The sequence below is a fragment of the Electrophorus electricus genome, chromosome 8 (assembly GCF_041902795.1).
Source record: "Electrophorus electricus isolate QZ-2024a chromosome 8, ASM4190279v1, whole genome shotgun sequence".
Taxonomy (NCBI): Eukaryota; Metazoa; Chordata; class Actinopteri; order Gymnotiformes; family Gymnotidae; genus Electrophorus; species Electrophorus electricus.
Window position 1 is genome coordinate 1,711,414 of NC_137504.1, and position 6,087 is coordinate 1,717,500.

The 6,087-nt window shown below is 36.9% G+C and overlaps 1 long non-coding RNA gene across 1 annotated transcript; it reads right to left on the minus strand.

The window, feature by feature from the left end:
• Positions 1-1,307: 1,307 nt before the first annotated feature.
• LOC145659019 (uncharacterized) lies at positions 1,308-4,430 on the minus strand. The gene is made up of 2 exons (XR_014124985.1): positions 2,520-4,430; positions 1,308-2,419 (listed from the first exon to the last, which is right to left on the minus strand). It is a non-coding gene; the product is annotated as an uncharacterized LOC145659019 (long non-coding RNA).
• Positions 4,431-6,087: the final 1,657 nt, after the last annotated feature.

Here is a 6,087-nt window from a genome sequence, read left to right on the forward strand (position 1 = left end):
CAAGCCAATTTTACCTTTGTGCAGTTTGGCCAGCATCCCACACCCTGCCAAAATCCCGGCAGCTTGCCTGTCTAGCTTCCATTTATCCAAATCCACTTTGTTTTTTCATGTTTCATTTTACCATTTACACTGACTCAGAAGAAGAGTGTGAGACCTAGCATCAAGAACCTGAAAACTTACTGAATACTTACCTTTTTTTTGAATGTCAAACTCCAATAGCATTTGCTTAATTTGCCAGTTAGCCATCACACTTCCAAAAAAGGGGAACATTGAGAGGCATTTTCATACTATGTGCAGAAACTGCGATGACCAATTTCCACCCAAACTGGAATTCACATAACAAAAAGTAAAATAATTGAAGTCGCAGTTAATTGCCTGGCAGTCCATCTTCACAAAGCCCAACTTGGAAGCAAAGACTGCTCTTGTAGCATCAATCAGGATGAGCCATGTTGTCACGAGGCACAAGAAATCATTTCAAGATGGAGAGATGGTCAAAGAGGCCTTAGACGAGTCAGCAGACTTCTTGTGTCAGGATTTTAAAAACAAAATGGAGATGGTGTCAGCTATTAAAGTCGTTCTGCTGTCTAGAAGCACAATTATGTAACATTGCAAGATGATGCCGGGGGATTTATATTGGTCCACCCTCTGTGATGATCACTTAAATGCATGAGAATTGGCACCAGCACTATTGTCCTGACTGCTCAAATCCTGCTGACACCATTCAGTGTAAGTCATCAGAATAAGGTTAGTATGATTTGGTAGTTTCCCCTGTGACGCTGATATCAACTTTGAGGTCAAAAGTTTAAGCTTTTTGAAAAGAATGAGGCCGACCTTTTTAAAAGGCAGATTATATGATGACCTCTTCACTGGAAAAAGTAGATCTCAGGCACCTCTGTGTGTGGGCACCTCTGCCTTAGTGTGTTCCCCCTGAAGTTCACACAGCTTTTCCAACAGAATAGTTACCTAGATAACTACCTAGTGTCAGGGCCAGCCTGTAAAAGGAGCTTGAAATCCTCACATTTTCAACCTAATACAAAATAGAATAAATGCCACCAATAAACTATTAACATGACCATATAGTTTGTCAGGTGGATACAGCAGTTTTTAGTTTTTAGCAGTTTATAATGTGAATGTCAGGAATAGTTGGATTTTTAACATGGTAAACATCATTGACACAATATTATTAAATACCGTTCGTACCCATATAAGAATGCTGTGTGTGATTAACAATCCAGCGGTTCATTATAGATCAGTGCTGATAACTCAAATTGCAAACGTGAGATTTAGAAACAAATATAAACATAGGAAACCTTGTCCTGTAATATTTTATTGTAATAAATTACAAGCATCAGTGCAGCTTTTTTCTGCATATTGTAAATAAAACTGATTTACTTTAAACAATCTGTTGTGCTGTCAATGATTCATTGCTCTTAAAATACACTTTTACATATACACTTGTGTATATACTTTAGTAACAGATCTTTAAACATACATTTAGGGACATACATTTAAATATTTTTATACATACATTTGTGCGACACATTTGAGCAACATTTTTACTGGGGCATTTACAAATATTTGCATTTATTTTAGAAATATATTTCAAATATTTTGTTTACATATGGTTTACAATTAGAATTTTAGCTTTACTATGTTAAAAGCATCTTGCAGAAAAATGCAAAGTGCACTTGTAATTTGGATTCTGGACAGATTACCATTATATTCACTTTTGGCACAAATTCACCATTTACATCTTAAGCATTAAATGTTTTTTTAGTAGAGAGATTATGCAATTTCAGAGCAGGTTTTCTTTTAGGTTTGACATTTATTTCTGCAGGTCATTAATGAGACATAATTATGCATTTTGTTATTTTATTGATATGACTGTTTAAAGAGAAAGTTTTAAAATGTCATGTAGTTGCTTCTTAGGTACAGGTTCTCACAAAGTGTCTTCACTGGAGATCGCCATGGGTGTGGTAACTGTCACGAGTGTCCTCACTGGAGATTGCCAGCATGTGGTGTGATAACCCATGATGGATGAACAGCATGAAGAAAATATTCCCACATTTGGAGATCATATTGCAGCCATAGCTTTCTGACATTGGGGAGTGGCTGTTTGCCGTTCCTCTGTGTGAGATTCAAGACTAAACGGTAATCTCAAGCACGGGGGTAATGAGTCTGTGAATGACCAATATGTATCAAATAAATCAGTCTTTGGCAACATTAACTCATCTAAGCATAACAGGAATGTGGGAATGGGGATGTTGTTTTTCCAGGATGGACAATCTCAGCAGGTGCAGACCAGGAAGAGAGGATTAACAACACACCTCTGAGCTGTGAGAAGAAAACTATGGCTGAAGAACCAATTGGTGTTGGCAAACAGCTGCTTTTCCACTCAATGGCATCTCTTCAAATGTTCCTGTAGATACATTTATTTTTTAAATTCACAATCATAGTCATTGTACCAGCAGAAACCACACTGCCATACCTATGAAGACAGTAAGCTATGAATAGCACACCTGTGTCTTTGTTCAACAGAAACACATGCTGGATGGGGCTTCCCTTCTTATTTCTTCAGATACAGATTTTGACTTTCAGCATAATGAGTCTACAAAGAAGAATAGAAAAGTATGCAGGTTGCCTTTCCTACTTAATTTAGAGGATCTGGGCACAAATTATCTGTGAAAACTTCTATGGGAAGAAACGAGACCTTTTTAGTTTACACTAAAAAATGTATATAATTGATGGATTTTTTCCAAAAGGCCTGTGCAATCACAAGGAACTCTAAACCCAGGCTAGAGACATGTTCATGTGAATGGAAATCATGATAACTTAAGCATATCTTCAGAACCAGATACTGAAATTAACTATAACACAAAGTAAGCACTCTTTTCTGTCAAACTTCACATGCCTACTCTGTTCTGTTTTGGTCATAGATATACAATATCATTTAATTTTATTACTTTAGATACACAGTATACAATGCAGTTTTAAGTACTGGATAAAATTAGAAAAAAAGCTCTCTCTAGGTAATAAGTGTTTACTTACTCAGAAAAGCTTTAATATTAGATTAAACAAAAATAAAATTAATGCGATAAGTAGTGATTTTCTGTATGCAAAGATGAGGGCTGACCCATGTTAAACCTCTCCTCATTGCATTCCAGTATCATTTCTAATCATCCTCCAATATCAAGTACTTCATTATACTAAACAAAGTGTACTATATAAAATGTTTTAACATACTTTACATATTATTAGACATAATATACTATATAGTTTTAGAATACATGTATAAAACCAATAAGGTTTAACAATTCAACCTTTACAAAATTTGATAAAATTATGAATTGTATAAGTACAGGCTGTGTGTTTTACAAGACTAACCAAGCTGTGTAGTTGAATGCATCTATAAATCACATGAGAACACTTGGAGAGGTTTGTCATTTCCCATTTTTTAAGTAGCTTTCCCCGGCACAAAGAACATCAAGGGGCAAGAAAACCATTATGGCAGTATGGGAAGAAGAAAACCATTATGGCAGTATGTGTTGAAGGGTGAGGGCAGAAACCGCCCTCATTTATTCCATAGGAATTGAGGGAACCCTGTTATTTGTAGAATAAAGCTGCGAAATTAAAGGTAGCCAAGTGCATACAAATTCACTCCAATAACCTACAGACTACTCAAGTGCTAAACCTTTACAATGTGTACCACAATCTCAGTTTCACGTCTGATCTATAGTGCCTTACACTTCCACTCTTAGAATACTAAGTACACAACTACTGAAACAGCTCTATCAACAGCAACATAGAACATGAGCACTAAATACAAACCAGAAGAAAAAACAAATACACAACTCATCCAAGGAAAAAAAGAAAAAAGTAAACCACAAATAATATTAATAAACTTTGGCTAGTAATAAACAAATGCAAATATAAAGATGAAAGTGTCTCCAACTGTTTTTCTTGAGTTAAAGGTCCCATAACGACAGAGTGATTATTCAGCACATCTAGACCCCACAATAAAAACTTTCTAAAACTGAATGGATCATTTTTCCATTACCTTTGGTATGTTACAGTCCTTCCCAAATTTAGGACTCCCACCACAAGAAATAACCACATGAATTAAAATAACTATGAGCATCATAAATACATATTTCGTTTCAGCAACCACACAAGACAGCTCCTTCCAGTAATCTAAAATAAACCAAATCCATTAACCACTGTAAATATCTGCTGCAGATATTAAACATAACTGCACTAATAAAAAACACTCACGTTCAACCGTCTTCCCAGCAGATGACACTGCCAACCAACATTATATTTATAAGTTAACCTACTACTAAAAATAACTCTTAAAAACGTCGACCGGAACATTTTTACATTTTTAAGTTCGCTGTTTCACCCACCACAAGAACGCCAGGTCCAAAACCACAGCTAATCACACGAACTGCAAATCACCCAGACTAATGTGCCTTTGGACACGCCAACACTGCTACTCGCTGGGTCCTAGCGCCCTTCTCTGAAAATAGTGCTGTCATTGTTATCGCGAGTGTCCGCTGGCTCCTAAAGCCTTCCGATACCATTCCCATATAACCCTTGTAGATCCCTACCCCCTACATGAAGCTTTTAACAACATACTCTACTCAAGTGCACCCAAGAATACTGGTGAGCGGAGCCTACGTTTTGCTGTTATATACGATTACATCTTTAAAAAAAAAAAAAAAAAAGGATTCATCACTCTTGTATAATTTCAATTTGGTATGCGGGTGGCAGCATTTGTACATCTGTGTAATTGGTCACACTTCTGATATTTGGCATCTATTTTTGTTCCAAAGTGAGAATAGAGGAAGCAGAAAGAGAGATTTAAACTTGTGTTTCTGCTGACTGATGCTGAATATACTAAGATGCTCTACTGTAGTTCTAAACATTGTTCAGCCCTTAAGCATTTTTTAAGCTAGTACGTGCATTCAAATGAAAATAGCAGGTATCAATAGGGCCACATTTATTGTGTGGTTTGTGACCTGTGATAATGTCAGTTTAAGACTTGGCGAGGATCTGAGCATCTGATTGGTTGTTTTTGTTTTATCCACTCACACCCCAGTTTTTAACTAGCTCACCTAGTTAATACTGACACTCTGGCTGTTCACACATCATTGGGGGACCCTGATATTCATTTTGGCAATGTGTGTGATGACAGTAATAGTAAACTTGCTGGTATCTGTGTCTGAAAGTTTATAAGTGTAGGCTGTACAGTTGACCCAGGGGAAAGCTGACTGTATTAGTCTATAGTGGCCCATGTACACTGACTGGCCATTTTATTAGGTATACACGCCGTACCTGTACCTGTGCAGCAATGTTGTACAGTTATTTGTAATTTATGTTATAGAAGTGCTGCTGACTATACCGTGTCTGTCATCTGTGGACTGTACCATGTGTGTCATCTGTGGACTGTACCATGTCTGTTGTCTGCGAACTGTACTGCTGTCATGCACAATTTGTTGCAACCTCTACCATATTTATCATTGCTAATATACTTTATTATAATATAATGTAATATACACACATACCTTATCTATCAGATTGTTTTGACCAGATATTATCTGGGTGGTGGACTGTTCTCATCCCAGCTGTGAAAGTGGCATGCTACAGAGATATGGTAATGTGTACGGCGCTGATATGAGTGTATCAGACACAGTCATGATGCTGGGATTTTTACATGTCAGTATTAAAATCTTGAAATCTGCCATGTTGTTACTGCTTGGCTCAGAGTGCTCCGTTACTCAAAAATATCAGGCCATAAACCTGACCCCAAAGGACTAGAGGACAGCCAACACACATATCAACAGATAAGCTACAGTCTCTTACCTGTACACCAGCAAAGTTGCTTTGTTTCTCTTAGATTATTCTCTGGTTGGTTAAGGTAGGCTCTGAGTTTACTTACGTTTGCCTTCGATTCTGTTAAATTCAAGGCTTCTTGTCTGAACCTAGTTGCTTGTTTCTAGACATGTTTTGCAATTCTAGGTATCAGCAGTTTTCCCTGTATTTCAGCAGCATTCTAGTTCATTGATATCTTGAACTCTAACCTACTGT